Below are 19,013 nucleotides of genomic sequence, written 5' to 3' on the forward strand. Positions count from 1 at the left end.
ATTCCCTGTGTCCCGGTCGTCATTTGTGTCCCGGTGTCCCGGTCTGTAATTTCTCTTCGAACAATCCCTGTGTCCCAGTCGTCATTTATATATCCCAAGCCCCCCACGCGCGTAAGTCGTTACGCGCCATATTAGTTACGCGCCATTGTAGTTGTGTCCCTATGTCCCACCTGTGAATATAGATCGTCTGTGCATATAAATAGATTGTCAGGTTTACCGACTCTTGAACATGCAACGCATAATGGTCCATGGGAAAACAATCCGTATTCAGATCTATACCTCATGATTCTATTGATTGCCCTTGAACTTTGTTGATGGCGATTGCTAATCGACCATTTCCTTTGTTGCCGTCGTCATTTATATATCCCCTTGTGCCCCCCGGCGTCCCCGTTGTAGTTGTGTCCCTGTGTCCGGGTCGTCATTTATATTCCCTGTGTCCCGGTCGTCATTTGTGTCCCGGTGTCCCAGTCTGTGATTTCTATTTGAGTGTCCCGGGTGTCATTTATATTCGTCAGGATATTGTAGGGCATCGTAGCATCGATGAGTTTAAACAATTCTTGTCAACTGATTGTTTCGCCTATAAAGAATATTATCTCGAGGTAAGAACTGATCACCGACCACAACGATTGCCACTTTTTTGATAGTTGCGTATCAGGAGGCATCAATTCGATTGCTGTTTTTAAACAGAAGCACTAAATTATTATTTTTGTGGAAAAGATGATATATATAAATATATATATATATATTTTCTTTTTAGTTTTTTTGTAGTTTTTACCTTTTATAGTTTTTTTTCTTCTTTGTAATAACGCTAAAGCCAAGGTTCAAACCTGGAGCCTCTCGGACCTAGAACCTGAAACTTAACGCTTTACCAACTCAGCTACTTCGGCTTGAATACATTCGTTTTGAGCAGCTTCCTCGGGTGTTGCCATTGTAGGTTCTTCAGTCATTTTACAATTAGAAATTTCTCTTTCAACGGTCTTCTTACAATTAAAAATTTGTCTTTGAACGATATTCTTAAATACCTGTGTCCTGGTCGTCATTTATATTTCCCGTGTCCCGGTCGTCATTTGTGTCCCGGTATCCCAGTCTGTAATTTCTCTTTGAGTGTCCCGGTCGTTATTTATATTCCCTCTGTCCCGGTCGTCATTTGTGTCCCGGTCTGTAATTTCTCTTTGAGTGTTTTTTCTTTTTAGTATTTTTTAGTTTTTTACATTTTTTCTTTTTTCAGTTTTCTTTTTCTTCTTTATTTTTCAGCTTCACTATGAAATACATATCGCCGAACCTTTGTTTTTTTAACTAAAATCTGGTAGGCATTGATGACCTTATCCAAGTCAAAATCCCAAACCCAATCATCATCGCTATCATTTTCAGTTTTGATATGTTTTGACTCTCGCTGTCCAGGTGGATCTTCATCTAACTGCGCGGTTTTGCGTTCTTTAGCCTCAAGCCTGTTTCCTTGCTGTTCTTTTGATTCCTCGGCACGGTTTCTTTTCTGACTTTCTCTATCAGCAGCAAGTTTTTTGGCATAGACTCTTTGAGCATCTTCATCGGCTTTTGCCATTGTAAGTTCATCAGTCATTTTAAACTTAAACATTAATAGATTTCTACGTGAACATATATGTCTTAAATATCTTTAATAACGTCACCGTCATAGCAAAAATGACGACAACTAACTTCATGACGCCAGTCGACACAGAAACATGACGTCACCTGATCCACAGACAGACAACTTATTTTTATATATATAGATAGATATAATTCTAAAATTGTCAGGTAATTTTCTATTTTGAAATAGAAACTAAAAATTATTGCTCAGACAACATAAATATTTTTGATATTTACATAATAGCTTTAGTGGTTCTGGACTGAAAACTAAATATGCTAATCAAATTGGGAATTGCAATCTTTTAGGTTGAAAAGGCAGATCCATTGGAATCATGAGAATGCGTGGAATAAGAAAAGCCTCACCCTCAAAAGGCCCTGTCAAGATTGTTGCCTCAATTACGTTATAACAGACATAACACGTCATTTGTGTCCTGGTGTCCCGGTCTGTAGTTTCGTTAGTCGACAAACATGACGTCAGACGACAAACAACTTCATGACGACATACAGCTCAATCCTTACAATGACGTCAGTCGACAAACATGACGTCAGTCGACACACAAACATGACGTCAGTCGACAGACAGACAAACAACTTATTTTTATATATATAGATATATGTCTGTAAGACTTGCGAATATACAACATTCTTCGCTGTCCCATAGTCTGTGCATATAAATAGATTTTCAGGTTTACCGACTCTTGAACATGCATTATATAATTGTCCATGGGAAAAACAATCCGTATTCAGATCTATACCTCATAGATGACGACCGGGATACTCAAAGAGAAATTACAAAACGAGACACCAGGGCACAAATGACGACCGGGATACAGGGAATATAAATGACGACCGGGACACAGGGACACAACTACAACGGGGATGCCGGAAGGGCACAGGGGGGATATATAAATGACGACGGGGACAAAGGGAATATTCGATTAGCAATCACCATCAACAAAGCTCATGGGCAATCATTAGAAAAATGTGGTATTGATCTGAATACGGATTGTTTTTCCATGGAAAATTATATGTTGCATGTTCAAGAGTCGATAAACCTGACAATCTATTTATATACACAGACAATGGGACAGCGAAGAATGTTGTATATTCGTAAGTTTTACGTAATTAAAAACATATATATACAAACATATATATATATATATATATATATATATATATATATATATATATATATATATATATATATATATATATATATATATATATAGATATCTATCTATATATATAAAAATAAGTTGTCTGTCTGTGGATCAGATCCCCACCTAGTTGGGGGTCTGATCCCCCTCCCCCCAAGCCCCCCCGCGCGCGTAAGTCGTTACGTGCCATATTAGTTACGCGCCATTGTAGTTGTGTCCCTATGTCCCACCCGTGAATATATATATATATATATATATATATATATATATATATATATATATATATATATATATATATATATATATATATATATATATATATATATATATATATATATATATATATATATATATATATATATATATATATATATATATATATATGTTTTTAACTACGTAAAACTTGCGAATATACAACATTCTTTGCTGTCCCATTGTCTGTGCATATAAATAGAATGTCAGGTTTAACGACTCTTGAACATGCAACATATAATGGTCCATGGGAAAACAATCCGTATTCAGATCTATACCTCATGATTCTAATGATTGCCCTTGAGCTTTGTTGATGATGATTGCTAATCGACGATTCCCTGTGTCGCCATTGTCATTTATATACCCCCCTGAGCCCCCCGGCGTCCCTGTTGTAGTTGTATCCCTGTGTCCCGGTCGTCATGTCCCGGTGTCCCGGTCGTCATTTGTGTCCCGGTCTGTATATACATTCGTTTTTGAATTGGTCTGTTTTTAGATTTTAGTTTTTTACCTTTTTTTAGTTTTTTTTTCTTTTTTTAGTTTTGTTTTTCTCCTTTATTTTTTATTTTTTTTCCTTTATCATTTTTTTTTAGCTTTTTAGCTTTTTTAGTTTTTTATTAGTTTTTAGTTTTTTTTTCTTTTTTTTTGTAGTTTTTACCTTTTTTATTAGTTTTTAATTTTTTTTTACTTATGTCCTGGTCGTCATTTATACTCCCTGTGTCCCGGTCGTCATTTGTGTCCCGGTGCTTTGTTGATGGTGATTGCTAATCGAACATTCCTTGTGTCTCGGTCGTCATTTATATTCCCTATGTGCCGGTGTCCCGGTCGTCATTTGTGTCCTGATGTCCCGGTCTGTAATTTCGTCAGTCGAAAACATGACGTCAGTCGACACAGAAACATGACGTCACCTGATCCACAGACAGACAGACAACTTATTTTTATATATATAGATACTAGCTGTTGGGGTGGCGCTTCGCGCCACCCCAACACCTAGTTGGTGGGGGCGCTTCGCGCCTACCCCCCCCCCCCCCAAGCCCCCCCGCGCGCGTAAGTCGTTACGCGCCATATTAGTTACGCGCCATTGTAGTTGTGTCCCTGTGTCCCACCTGTGAATATAGATAGATATATATATATATATATATATATATATATATATATATATATATATATATATATATATATATATATATATATATATATATATATATATATATATATATATATATATATATATATATATATATATATATATATATATATGTTTTTAATTACGTAAAACTTGCGAATATACAACATTCTTTGCTGTCCCATTGTCTGTGCATATAAATAGATTGTCAGGTTTACCGACTCTTGAACATGCAACATATAATGGTCCATGGGAAAACAATCCGTATTCAGATCTATACCTCATGATTCTAATGATTGCCCTTGAGCTTTGTTGATGGTGATTGCTAATCGACCATTCCCTGAGTCGCCATCGTTATATCCCCCTGTGCACCCCGGCGTCCCCTTTGTAGTTATGTCCCTGTCCCGGTCGTCATTTATATTCCCTGTGTCCCGGTCGTCATTTGTGTCCCGGTGTCCCAGTCTGTGATTTCTCTTTGAGTGTCCCGGGCGTCATTTATATACCTTGTGTCCCGGTGTCCCGGTCGTCATTTATATCCCCCTGTGCCCCCCGGCATCCCCGTTGTAGTTGTGTCCCTGTGTCCCGGTCGTCATTTATATTCCCTGTGTCCCGGTCGTCATTTGTATCCCGGTGTCCCGGTCTGTATATACATTCGTTTTTTATCTTTTTAGTTTTTTTTTACTTATGTCCTGGTCGTCATTTATACTCCCTGTGTCCCGGTGCTTTGTTGATTGCTTTTCTTTTTACTTTTTTTTTTAGTTTTTATCTTTTTTATTTTTTTTTATTTTTATTCTTAATTTTATTAGTTTTCTTTTTCTCTTCTATTTTTCAGTTTTTTCTTTTTTTTAAGTTTTTTAGTTTTTTTAGTTTTTTTAGTTTTTTAGCTTTTTTATTTTTTTTATTAGTTTTTAGTTTTTTTTGTAGTTTTTGCCTTTTTTTAGTTTTTTCAGTTTTTTTTTTAGTTTTTAGTTTTTTACCTTTTTTAGCCTAACCAGGATTTGAACCTGGGACCTTCATTCTCCGTTCTGACACCCTCTCTCACCGAGTGACTACTCCAGCATGTTCATTTTGGTGTTTTAAATGGTATATTATTAACCAAATTAATGTCACCTGATCCACAGACAGACAGACAGACAACTTATTTTTATATATATATATATATATATATATATATATATATATATATATATATATATATATATATATATATATATATATATATATATATATATATATATATATATATATATATATATATATATATATATATATATATATATATATATATATATATATATACAAGCTCAACTATTTATAATAAACCCCAAAATTTTAAGTATCTATTTTAAGGTTTTCGAATTACTTTAATCTATTGTAAAATATTTTGAAATATTTATGCAATTCCCAGTTTTTATATTTTTAGTTTCAGTTATCTTTTTCTTCTTTATTTTTCAGACGTAAATACATATCACCGAACCTTTGTTTTTTTAACTAAAATCTGATAGGCATTGATGACCTTATCCAAGTCAAAATCCCAAACCCAATCATCATCGCTATCATTTTCAGTTTTGATACGTTTTGACTCTCGCTGTCCAGGTTGATCTTCATCTAATTGCCTGGTTTTGCGTTCTTTAGCCGCAAGCCTTTTGGCATTAACTCTTTGAGCAGCTTCCTCGGCTGTTTCTTCTGTTGTAGGATTTGGTAACTTTCTATCTTTTTCAATGTTTTTCAATATGTCAATGTTCATTCTAACATTGACAGTTAAAAAAATCTTCACGTGCCAAGCTTGCTAAAACTCAACAATTTATTATAAACCTCAAAATTTAAGTATCTTTTTTAAGGTTTTCAAATTACATTAATCTATTACCAAAATATTTCGAAATATTTATGCAATACCCAGTTTTTACATTTAAACCCTCAACACAAAAATACATACAACTTATTTTTATATATAGATTAAAAATAATCTGGCGTAACAGACATAGTGTAACAGACATAACAGACAGACAACTTATTTACATATATATATATATATATATATATATATATATATATATATATATATATATATATCTATATATATATAAAAATAAGTTGTCTGTGTGTGTGTGTGTCTGTCGAGTGACGTCATGTTTGTGTGTCTACTGACGTCATGTTAGTCGACTGACGTCATTTTAAGGATTGAGCTGTATGCGTCATGAAGTTGTTTGTCGACTAACGTCATGTTTGTCAACTGATGAAATTACATACCGGGACACCGGGACACAAATGACAACCGGGACACAGGGAATATAAATGACGACCGGGAACCTCAAAGAGAAATTACAGACTGGGAAACCTGGACACAAATCACGACCAGGACACAGGGAATATAAATGACGACCGGGACACAGGGACACAACTACAACGGGGACGAAGGGGGCACAGGCGGGATATATAAATGACGATCGGGACACAGGGATCGTTCGAATAGAAATTACGGACCGGGACACCGGGACACAAATGACGACCGGGACACCGGGACACAGGGAATATAAATGACGACCGGGACACTCAAAGAGAAATTACAAACTGGGACACCGGGACACAGGGAATATAAATGACGACCAGGACACAGGGACACAACTACAACAGGGACGTCGGGGGGCACAGGGGGATATATAAATGACGACGGGGACACAGGGATTGTTCGATTAGCAATCACCATCAACAAAGCTCAAGGGTAATCATTAGAATCTTGAGGTGTAACGAAAAAAAACTAAAAAAAGGTAAAAAACTAAAAAATAAAAAAAAACCAATTCAAAAACGACTTTATATACAGACCAGGACACCGGGACACAAATGATGACCGGGACACCGGGACACAGGGAATATAAATGACGACCGGGACACTCAAAGAGAAATTACAGACTTGGACACCGGGACAAAAATGACGACCGGGACACAGGGACACAACTACAACGGGGACGCCGGGGGGTACAGGGGGATATATAAATGACAACGGCGACACAGGGAATGTTCGATTAGCAATCACCATCAACAAAACTCAAGGGCAATCATTAGAATCATGAGATATAGATCTGAATACGGATTGTTTTTCCCATGGACAATTATATGTTGCATGTTCAAGAGTCGGTAAACCTGAAAATCTATTTATATGCACAGACAATGGGACATCGAAGAATGTTGTATATTCGCAAGTTTTACGTAGTTAAAAACATATATATATATATATATATATATATATATATATATATATATATATATATATATATATATATATATATATATATATATATATATATATATATATATATATATATATTCACAGGTGGGACACAGGGACATAACTACAATGGCGCGTAACGACTTACGCGCGCGGGGGGGGGGCTTGGGGGGCGTGAAGCGCCCCCACCAACTAGGTGTTGGAGTAGCGCGAAGCGCCACCCCAACAGCTAGTATATATATATATATATATATATATATATATATATATATATATATATATATATATATATATATATATATACTAGCTGTTGGAATGCGAGGAATAAGAACAGCCTCACCCTCAAAAGGCCCTGTCAAGATTGTGGCCTCGATTAGGTTTTCCATTGTTTTTTTTTACGGCAAGTCGCGTGCCATTGCAAAGCTTTGGTGGCTTGATATTTCTTAAAAGTATTATTGGTACGCCTATTTTTAGTTGTAGCACGTGTGGTGGAAACCCTGAAAGATCTATGGAATTTAAAAATTCAGATGGATAATTAACCGCTTCATTTGGTTCCAAAACTGTGTCGACTGACTTGTAAAGGACTGCCTGGTCTCGAATCTTGGTCAAAACAATATTGTTGATTTCGTGGACGTCAATATTTTTGGGTGCGAGAATCGCTCTTTCACTTAGCCATTTATTATTTTTATAATTTTTTAGAATATTCGGAAATACTTTTTCAATCAATTCATTTTTGGACGGCACTAAATTACAGAAATCAGCAGGTAGTTGTATACGTCCTGAAATTGAGGCTGCTGGGAGCTTTCCGTTTCCAATTGCCAGCAATTGATCTGAAAATGTTTGACCAGAGTCATCGTTTTGCAATCGGACACGCATATTTGTAGTTAATTTTAATATTTTTACGTGTGCCCATAAATATGGTTTTAACTACGTAAAACTTGCGAATATACAACATTCTTTGCTGTCCCATTGTCTTTGCATATAAATAGATTGTCAGGTTTACCAACTCTTGAACATGCAACATATAATGGTCCATGGGAAAACAATCTGTATTCAGATCTATACCTCATGATTCTAATGATTGCCCTTGAGCTTTGTTGATGGTGATTGCTAATCGACCATTCCCTGTCCCGGTGTCCCGGTCGTCATTTATATCCCCCTGTTTCTCCCGGTGTCCCCGTTGTAGTTGTGTCCCTGTGTCCCGGTCGTCATTTATATTCCCTGTGTCCCGGTCGTCATTTGTATCCCGGTGTCCCGGTCTGTATATACATTCATTTTTTAGTTTTGTTTTTCTCCTTTATTTTTTTCCTTTTTTTTTCTTTTTTAGTTTATTTAGATTTTTAGATTTTTTAGTTTTTTTATTAGTTTTTAGTTTTTTTTTCTTTTTAGTTTTTTTGTAGTTTTTACCTTCTTTTTAGTTTTGTTAGTTTTTTTTTTACTTATGTCCTGGTCGTCATTTATACTCCCTGTGTCCCGGTGCTTTGTTGATTGCTAATCGAAAATTCCTTTTGTCCTGGTCGCTTTCTCTTTGAGTCTCGTCATTTATTTTTTTCTTTTTTAGTTCTTTTAGTTTTTACCTTTTTTAGTTTTTTTAGTTTTTTAGATGAAATTTTTTTTAGTTTTTTCCTTTTTTCTTTTTAGTTTTTTATTGGTTTTTACCTTTATTTTAGCTTATTTTTCAGTTTTTTCCTTTTTTTAGTTTTTTTTTATTTTTTATTTTTTTTAGTTTTTTACCTTTTTTTAGTTTTTTTAGTTTTTTTAGTTTTTTAGCTTTTTTTACTTTTTTTATTAGTTTTTAGTTTTTTTTTGTAGTTTTTGCCTTTTTTTAGTTTTTCAGTTTTTTTTTTAGTTTTTTATTGGTTTTTACCTTTATTTTAGCTTATTTTTCAGTTTTACCTTTATTTTAGCTTATTTTTCAGTTTTTTCCTTTTTTTTAGTTTTTTTTATTTTTTATTTTTTTTTAGTTTTTTACCTTTTTTTAGTTTTTTTAGTTTTTTTAGTTTTTTAGCTTTTTTACTTTTTTTATTAGTTTTTAGTTTTTTTGTAGTTTTTGCCTTTTTTTAGTTTTTTCAGTTTTTTTTTAGTTTTTTATTGGTTTTTACCTTTATTTTAGCTTATTTTTCAGTTTTTTCCTTTTTTTAGTTTTTTTTTATTTTTTATTTTTTTAGTTTTTTACCTTTTTTTAGTTTTTTTAGTTTTTTTAGTTTTTTTAGCTTTTTTTACTTTTTTTTATTAGTTTTTAGTTTTTTTTGTAGTTTTTGCCTTTTTTTAGTTTTTCAGTTTTTTTTTTTAGTTTTTTATTGGTTTTTACCTTTATTTTAGCTTATTTTTCAGTTTTACCTTTATTTTAGCTTATTTTTCAGTTTTTTCCTTTTTTTTATTTTTTTTATTTTTTATTTTTTTTTTAGTTTTTTACCTTTTTTTAGTTTTTTTAGTTTTTTTAGTTTTTTAGCTTTTTTACTTTTTTTTATTAGTTTTTAGTTTTTTTGTAGTTTTTGCCTTTTTTTAGTTTTTATTTTTTTAGTTTTTACCTTTTTTTAGTTTTTTTAGTTTTTTTAGTTTTTTAGCTTTTTTATTTTTTTTATTAGTTTTTAGTTTTTTTTTGTAGTTTTTGCCTTTTTTTAGTTTTTTTAGTTTTTTAGCTTTTTTATTAGTTTTTAGTTTTTTTTGTAGTTTTTGCCTTTTTTTAGTTTTTTTAGTTTTTTAGCTTTTTTATTTTTTTTATTAGTTTTTAGTTTTTTTTGTAGTTTTTGCCTTTTTTTAGTTTTTTCAGTTTTCAGTTTTATCACCTGATCCAGTTTTTTCAGGTGACGTCACCTGATCCATCCACAGATCCACACACAGACAACTTATTTTTATATATATAGATATATATATATATATATATATATATATATATATATATATATATATATATATATATATATATATATATATATATATATATATATATATATATATATATATATATATATATATATATATATATATATATATATATATATATATATATATATATATATATATATATATATATATATATCACAGGTGGGACACAGTGACACAACTACAATGGCGCGTAACTTAGTTAAAAAATAGCGTTTATTCATATCATCAATGGATAATTTCAGTTTTGAAGTAAAAATGCCCCCCACAAAAAATGAAAAAATTGAAATGCTTAATAAACAGATGATATCCTTACTGGAATCTCAATGTCAACTTACAGATGCATATGTGGAAAAGCTTAAACAGATGATATCCTTACTGGAACAGAAAATATCCATACTTGAATCTCAAATCCGTTAAGATTCAAGAACCTTAGGAAGAACCGTAAGTTCAAGACCTTAAGGAAGAAACAAATTGACTTTTTCGGTTCAGAACTGTCTTGCAGCATCTGCCTCGAGGTATTAGTTAAACCAGTTAGACTGCCGTGTCTACATCCATTCTGCCAAACCTGCATCTTTCAAAATCGAAAAAAAGGGGTTGCCCCCTGTGCAGGGCTAAGTACACATCAGTTGGCCGTCTAGATACTGTTTTGTCATGCTGCATTGAAAATCTTATTGAATTTTCTTATACTCGGAATGAAAAGACCGAAAGAGCTAAACTTGTAGCTGCACGTGAAAACTCGGCAAAAGGGGTGGAACATATTGAAAGTTAGGAATAAAGGGATATTTATCTGAAATGGATATTTATATCCCTTCTAGGACACTTAGAAGGGGTCCTTCTGTAGAAACAGATGATTTTACTTCTATGATTAATTTGAATTTATCTGAAATGGATATCTATATTGATCCTTCTGAAGAAACAAATGATTCTTCAACAGATGATTTTGAGTTTGGCTTTGACAGTGATTGACGTTACTAAGAAAAAAGAATGAGCATCCTTTGAAAACCCTGGATTGATGAGAAAGTTGTTGAAGCTATAAATGCTCGTAACGCTTGCTTCTTCAAAAGCGTAAATGACTCATAGGAAGAAGGAAAAAATGAATATATTTATCAACAAAATTTAGTGAATAAGTTAAGACGTTCTAAAAAAAAGGAAATATTACATTTAAAAATATAATGAACAAAAAGGGAAAATGCAAGGTACTTGGCAGACCATTAACGGCGTGATTAAAGGCAAAGGTAAACAAGATGGCCTCATAAATGCTATCATTGTTATTTAAAGGAAGAATAAAAATTGTTTTTTGAATAAATTGTAATTTTATCCCTTTTTTAAGATGAGAGATGGATGTTTGGAGATTGCATAGTGTATCGTCTGTTTTTTTGCGTATTTCTTTGATTTTGAATGAATATCATTTATATATTTTTGTTTTGCTGCTGAACAGGGGTATTTTAGGTCCCTAAATTGAGCAACATGTTGTTGATTGTAAGTACAATTTTAGTAGTTGTTTTTGGATGAAATAAACACATACCTACCTACCTACCTAAGAATTGACAGTGACTTTGACCGATTATTCGACAACGCCATTACTGCTTCAGTGGGTTTGTTTAACTAAAAAAACAGACTAATTTCACGCCAAAAATAAATAACTGGAATAAAGATGGTCTAATTTGGAGGGCTCAGCATTTAAGTGGGCAAAGTTTAATTTTGACCAGAAAAGTGAGGTAATATTCACTCAATTTTTATCCTTTTTCTCAACTATTAGGGGAAATTTATCTTATTTCGTAGTAGAAACTATACGTAGCAAGTCAAACTCTCAATTATAATTCAAATTTGAATCACCTATCTGGAGGTCTGTTCCAAAACTCAATTATCATCAATTATGTGTTATTATTTTTCTCGCAAGATAACAGATGGCACAACTTTTAAATAGTTGTGTTACTGTAAGTGCAGAATGAACAACAGTTGTAGCCTCTTTTATAAATTACTAGCTGTTGGGGTGTCGCTTTGTGCCACCCCAACACCTAGTTGGTGGGGGCGCTTTGCATCCCCCGAAGCCCCCCCGCGCGCGTAAGTCGTTACGTGACATATTAGTTTCGTGCCATTGTAGTTGTGTCCCTGTGCCCCACCTGTGAATATAGATAGATATATATATACTAGCTGTTGGGGTGGCGCTTCGCGCCACCCCAACACCTAGTTGGTGGGGGCGCTTCGCGCCCCCCCAAGCCCCCCCGCGCGCGTAAGTCGTTACGCGCCATAATAGTTACGCGCCATTGTAGTTGTGTCCCTATGTCCCACCTGTGAATATAGATATATATATATATATATATATATATATATATATATATATATATATATATATATATATATATATATATATATATATATGGTTTTAACTACGTAAAACTTGCGAATATACAACATTCTTTGCTGTCCCATTGTCTTTGCATATAAATAGATTGTCAGGTTTACCGACTCTTGAACATGCAACATATAATGGTCCATGGGAAAACAATCTGTATTCAGATCTATACCTCATGATTCTAATGATTGCCCTTGAGCTTTGTTGATGGTGATTGCTAATCGACCATTCCCTGTCCCGGTGTCCCGGTCGTCATTTATATCCCCCTGTTTCCCCCGGTGTCCCCGTTGTAGTTGTGTCCCTGTGTCCCGGTCGTCATTTATATTCCCTGTGTCCCGGTCGTCATTTGTATCCCGGTGTCCCGGTCTGTATATACATTCGTTTTTTAGTTTTGTTTTTCTCCTTTATTTTTTTCCTTTTTTTTCTTTTTTAGTTTATTTAGATTTTTAGATTTTTTAGTTTTTTTATTAGTTTTTAGTTTTTTTTTCTTTTTAGTTTTTTTGTAGTTTTTACCTTCTTTTTAGTTTTGTTAGTTTTTTTTTTTACTTATGTCCTGGTCGTCATTTATACTCCCTGTGTCCCGGTGCTTTGTTGATTGCTAATCGAACATTCCTTTTGTCTCGTCATTTATTTTTTTCTTTTTTAGTTCTTTTAGTTTTTACCTTTTTTAGTTTTTTTTAGTTTTTTAGATGAAATTTTTTTTTAGTTTTTTCCTTTTTTTCTTTTTAGTTTTTTATTGGTTTTTACCTTTATTTTAGCTTATTTTTCAGTTTTTTCCTTTTTTTTAGTTTTTTTTTATTTTTTATTTTTTTTAGTTTTTTACCTTTTTTTAGTTTTTTTATTTTTTTTAGTTTTTTAGCTTTTTTACTTTTTTTATTAGTTTTTAGTTTTTTTTGTAGTTTTTGCCTTTTTTTAGTTTTTTCAGTTTTTTTTTTAGTTTTTTATTGGTTTTTACCTTTATTTTAGCTTATTTTTCAGTTTTTTCCTTTTTTTTAGTTTTTTTTTAGTTTTTAGTTTTTTTAGTTTTTTACCTTTTTTTAGTTTTTTTAGTTTTTTTAGTTTTTTAGCTTTTTTATTTTTTTTATTAGTTTTTAGTTTTTTTTGTAGTTTTTGCCTTTTTTTAGTTTTTTTAGTTTTTTAGCTTTTTTATTAGTTTTAGTTTTTTTTGTAGTTTTTGCCTTTTTTTAGTTTTTTTCTTTTTAGTTTTTTTGTAGTTTTTACTTTATTTTTAGTTTTGTTAGTTTTTTTTTTACTTATGTCCTGGTCGTCATTTATACTCCCTGTGTCCCGGTGCTTTGTTGATTGCTAATCGAACATTCCTTTTGTCCTGGTCGCTTTCTCTTTGAGTGTCGTCATTTATTTTTTTCTTTTTTAGTTCTTTTAGTTTTTACCTTTTTTAGTTTTTTTTAGTTTTTTAGATGAAAATTTTTTTTAGTTTTTTCTTTTTTTTCTTTTTAGTTTTTTATTGGTTTTTACCTTTATTTTAGCTTATTTTTCAGTTTTTTCCTTTTTTTAGTTTTTTTTTATTTTTTAGTTTTTTTTAGTTTTTTACCTTTTTTTAGTTTTTTTTAGTTTTTTTAGTTTTTTAGATTTTTTACTTTTTTTATTAGTTTTTAGTTTTTTTGTAGTTTTTGCCTTTTTTTAGTTTTTTCAGTTTTTTTTTAGTTTTTTATTGGTTTTTACCTTTATTTTAGCTTATTTTTCAGTTTTTTCCTTTTTTTTAGTTTTTTTTAGTTTTTAGTTTTTTTAGTTTTTTACCTTTTTTTAGTTTTTTAGCTTTTTTATTTTTTTTTATTAGTTTTTAGTTTTTTGTAGTTTTTGCCTTTTTTTAGTTTTTTTAGTTTTTTAGCTTTTTTATTAGTTTTTAGTTTTTTTTGTAGTTTTTGCCTTTTTTTTGTTTTTTTAGTTTTTTAGCTTTTTTATTTTTTTTATTAGTTTTTAGTTTTTTTTTGTAGTTTTTGCCTTTATTTTAGCTTATTTTTCAGTTTTTTCCTTTTTTTTAGTTTTTTTTTAGTTTTTAGTTTTTTTAGTTTTTTACCTTTTTTTAGTTTTTTTAGTTTTTTTAGTTTTTTAGCTTTTTTATTTTTTTTATTAGTTTTTAGTTTTTTTTGTAGTTTTTGCCTTTTTTTAGTTTTTTTAGTTTTTTAGCTTTTTTATTAGTTTTTAGTTTTTTTTGTAGTTTTTGCCTTTTTTTAGTTTTTTTCTTTTTAGTTTTTTTGTAGTTTTTACTTTCTTTTTAGTTTTGTTAGTTTTTTTTTTACTTATGTCCTGGTCGTCATTTATACTCCCTGTGTCCCGGTGCTTTGTTGATTGCTAATCGAACATTCCTTTTGTCCTGGTCGCTTTCTCTTTGAGTGTCGTCATTTATTTTTTTCTTTTTTAGTTCTTTTAGTTTTTACCTTTTTTAGTTTTTTTTAGTTTTTTAGATGAAAATTTTTTTTAGTTTTTTCCTTTTTTTCTTTTTAGTTTTTTATTGGTTTTTACCTTTATTTTAGCTTATTTTTCAGTTTTTTCCTTTTTTTAGTTTTTTTTTATTTTTTATTTTTTTTTAGTTTTTTACCTTTTTTTAGTTTTTTTTAGTTTTTTTAGTTTTTTAGCTTTTTTACTTTTTTTATTAGTTTTTAGTTTTTTTGTATTTTTTGCCTTTTTTTAGTTTTTTCAGTTTTTTTTTTAGTTTTTTATTGGTTTTTACCTTTATTTTAGCTTATTTTTCAGTTTTTTCCTTTTTTTTAGTTTTTTTTAGTTTTTAGTTTTTTTAGTTTTTTACAGTTTTTTAGTTTTTTTAGTTTTTTAGCTTTTTTATTTTTTTTTATTAGTTTTTAGTTTTTTGTAGTTTTTGCCTTTTTTTAGTTTTTTTAGTTTTTTAGCTTTTTTATTAGTTTTTAGTTTTTTTTGTAGTTTTTGCCTTTTTTTAGTTTTTTCAGTTTTGACGTCACCTGATCCAGTTTTTTCAGGTGACGTCACCTGATCCATCCACAGACAGACAACTTATTTTTATATATATAGATATATATTTTTAACTACGTAAAACTTGCGAATATACAACATTCTTTGCTGTCCCATTGTCTGTCCATATAAATAGATTGTCAGGTTTATCAACTCTTGAACATACAACATAATAATTGTCCATGGGAAAACAATCCGTATTCAGATCTATACCGCTTTTTTCTAACGATTGCCCTTGAGCTTTGTTGATGGTGATTGCTAATCGAACATTCTTTGTGTCCCCGTCGTCATTTATATATCTCCCTGTGCCCCCGGCATCCCCGTTGTAGTTGTGTCCCTGTGTCCTGGTCGTCATTTATATTCCCTCTGTCCTGGTCGTCATTTGTGTCCCGGTATGACATATAGGTACGGAGTATGAGCAGGGGAGACTGGGGTTATCCCGGACTGCTACTTTCGGGAAACTCTGTTCATGAGCCTATTTTGCCAATTGATGACTTCATAGGCTCAAACAATTTATTTTGCAGTGAAGTTTCTTTGGTCTTCTGTTCATATTTTTCTTTATTTAACCAAATTTGAAAATCATATTTTCCTGTATTTTCTTGTCCAAAGTCACCCCAAACAGTGGGGAGACTTCAGGACATTCCTTGGGGTAAATTCAGACACGCTAAAAATGGGTTTCATTTATTCAAATACAGAAGTGGATGAATATTCAATCTATCTATATATATAAAAATAAGTTGTCTGTGTGTGGATCTGTGGATGGATCAGGTGACGTCACCTGAAAAAACTGGATCAGGTGAGGTCAAAACTGAAAAAACTAAAAAAAGGCAAAAACTACAAAAAAAAACTAAAAACTAATAAAAAAATAAAAAAGCTAAAAAACTAAAAAAACTAAAAAAAGGCAAAAACTACAAAAAAAACTAAAAACTAATAAAAAAGCTAAAAAACTAAAAAAACTAAAAAAGGCAAAAACTACAAAAAAAACTAAAAACTAATAAAAAAAATAAAAAAGCTAAAAAACTAAAAAAACTAAAAAAACTAAAAAAAAGGTAAAAAACTAAAAAAACTAAAAACTAAAAAAAACTAAAAAAAAGGAAAAAACTGAAAAATAAGCTAAAATAAAGGTAAAAACCAATAAAAAACTAAAAAAAAAACTGCAAAAACTAAAAAAAGGCAAAAACTACAAAAAAAACTAAAAACTAATAAAAAAAGTAAAAAAGCTAAAAAACTAAAAAAACTAAAAAAACTAAAAAAAGGTAAAAAACTAAAAAAAATAAAAAATAAAAAAAAAACTAAAAAAAAGGAAAAACTGAAAAATAAGCTAAAATAAAGGTAAAAACCAATAAAAAACTAAAAAGAAAAAAAGGAAAAAACTAAAAAAAATTTTCATCTAAAAATAAAAAAAACTAAAAAAGGTAAAAACTAAAAGAACTAAAAAAGAAAAAAATAAATGACGACACTCAAAGAGAAAGCGACCAGGACAAAAGGAATGTTCGAAAAAAAAATAAAAAAGCTAAAAAACTAAAAAAACTAAAAAAAGGCAAAAACTACAAAAAAAACTAAAAACTAATAAAAAAAATAAAAAAGCTAAAAAACTAAAAAAACTAAAAAAACTAAAAAAAGGTAAAAAACTAAAAAAACTAAAAACTAAAAAAAACTAAAAAAAAGGAAAAAACTGAAAAATAAGCTAAAATAAAGGTAAAAACCAATAAAAAACTAAAAAAAAACTGAAAAAACTAAAAAAAGGCAAAAACTACAAAAAAAACTAAAAACTAATAAAAAAAGTAAAAAAGCTAAAAAACTAAAAAAACTAAAAAAACTAAAAAAAGGTAAAAAACTAAAAAAAATAAAAAATAAAAAAAAAGGAAAAAACTGAAAAATAAGCTGAAATAAAGGTAAAAACCAATAAAAAACTAAAAAGAAAAAAAGGAAAAACTAAAAAAAATTTTCATCTAAAAATAAAAAAAACTAAAAAAGGTAAAAACTAAAAGAACTAAAAAAGAAAAAAAATAAATGACGACACTCAAAGAGAAAGCGACCAGGACAAAAGGAATGTTCGATTAGCAATCAACAAAGCACCGGGACACAGGGAGTATAAATGACGACCAGGACATAAGTAAAAAAAAAAAACTAACAAAACTAAAAAGAAGGTAAAAACTACAAAAAAACTAAAAAGAAAAAAAAACTAAAAACTAATAAAAAAACTAAAAAATCTAAAAATCTAAATAAACTAAAAAAGAAAAAAAAAGGAAAAAAATAAAGGAGAAAAACAAAACTAAAAAACGAATGTATATACAGACCGGGACACCGGGATACAAATGACGACCGGGACACAGGGAATATAAATGACGACCGGGACACAGGGACACAACTACAACGGGGACACCGGGGGAAACAGGGGGATATAAATGACGACCGGGACACCGGGACAGGGAATGGTCGATTAGCAATCACCATCAACAAAGCTCAAGGGCAATCATTAGAATCATGAGGTATAGATCTGAATACAGATTGTTTTCCCATGGACCATTATATGTTGCATGTTCAAGAGTCGGTAAACCTGACAATCTATTTATATGCAAAGACAATGGGACAGCAAAGAATGTTGTATATTCGCAAGTTTTACGTAGTTAAAACCATATATATATATATATATATATATATATATATATATATATATATATATATATATATATATATATATATATATATATATATATATATATATATATATATATATATATATATATATATATATATATATATATATATATATATATATATATATATATATATATATATATATATATATATATATATATATATATATATATCTATATTCACAGGTGGGACATAGGGACACAACTACAATGGCGCGTAACTATTATGGCGCGTAACGACTTACGCGCGCGGGGGGGCTTGGGGGGGCGCGAAGCGTCCCCACCAACTAGGTGTTGGGGTGGCGCGAAGCGCCATCCCAACAGCTAGTTATTTATAAAAGTAGAAAAAGCAATCGGCTCAAATACAAAAAAAAATGGAACTTGGCCACCAAGCCAAGCTTGCAGACGTAGGCGATGTCTTAAATCTCTGGAAACGAGAATTCATTCCCGTGTTTGTTTAAGAAACTTACTTCAATTTCATCTTCAATGATTTTTAGGGTCGTACCACAGTAGAAGACTTCTCTTTATAATCCTTTACCGATAGAAAACCTTATCAGTAAGAAATCACCAATATTGTGAGAATCTAGTGCTTCGAACGTTATAGACTTTTCACAATAAAGTGAACCGTCAGAACTTTCATCATCTAGCTGAAAGTTAAATTCTTTGGTTTCACGGTCTGATTGGCTCTATGACTTATTTTTAAGCCTGAACTCTTTTTGGTTGTAGTCTTTTATTTTTCTGGCTTTTGGTTTAAACTTGTTCGTCTTTTTCTCCGCTTTCTGTTTGTCAACAAGTTCAT

The 19,013-nt window shown here is 30.7% G+C and overlaps 1 long non-coding RNA gene across 1 annotated transcript in view; it reads left to right on the plus strand.

The window, feature by feature from the left end:
• LOC136035262 (uncharacterized) overlaps window positions 1-17,837 on the plus strand; it is a 95,228-nt gene extending 77,391 nt beyond the window's left edge. The window contains exon 2 of the long non-coding RNA XR_010619379.1: window positions 17,532-17,837. This is a non-coding gene — a long non-coding RNA (uncharacterized LOC136035262). The remainder of the gene's footprint in view (window positions 1-17,531) is intronic.
• Window positions 17,838-19,013: the final 1,176 nt, after the last annotated feature.

This window comes from Artemia franciscana, chromosome 14 (assembly GCF_032884065.1).
Source record: "Artemia franciscana chromosome 14, ASM3288406v1, whole genome shotgun sequence".
Taxonomy (NCBI): Eukaryota; Metazoa; Arthropoda; class Branchiopoda; order Anostraca; family Artemiidae; genus Artemia; species Artemia franciscana.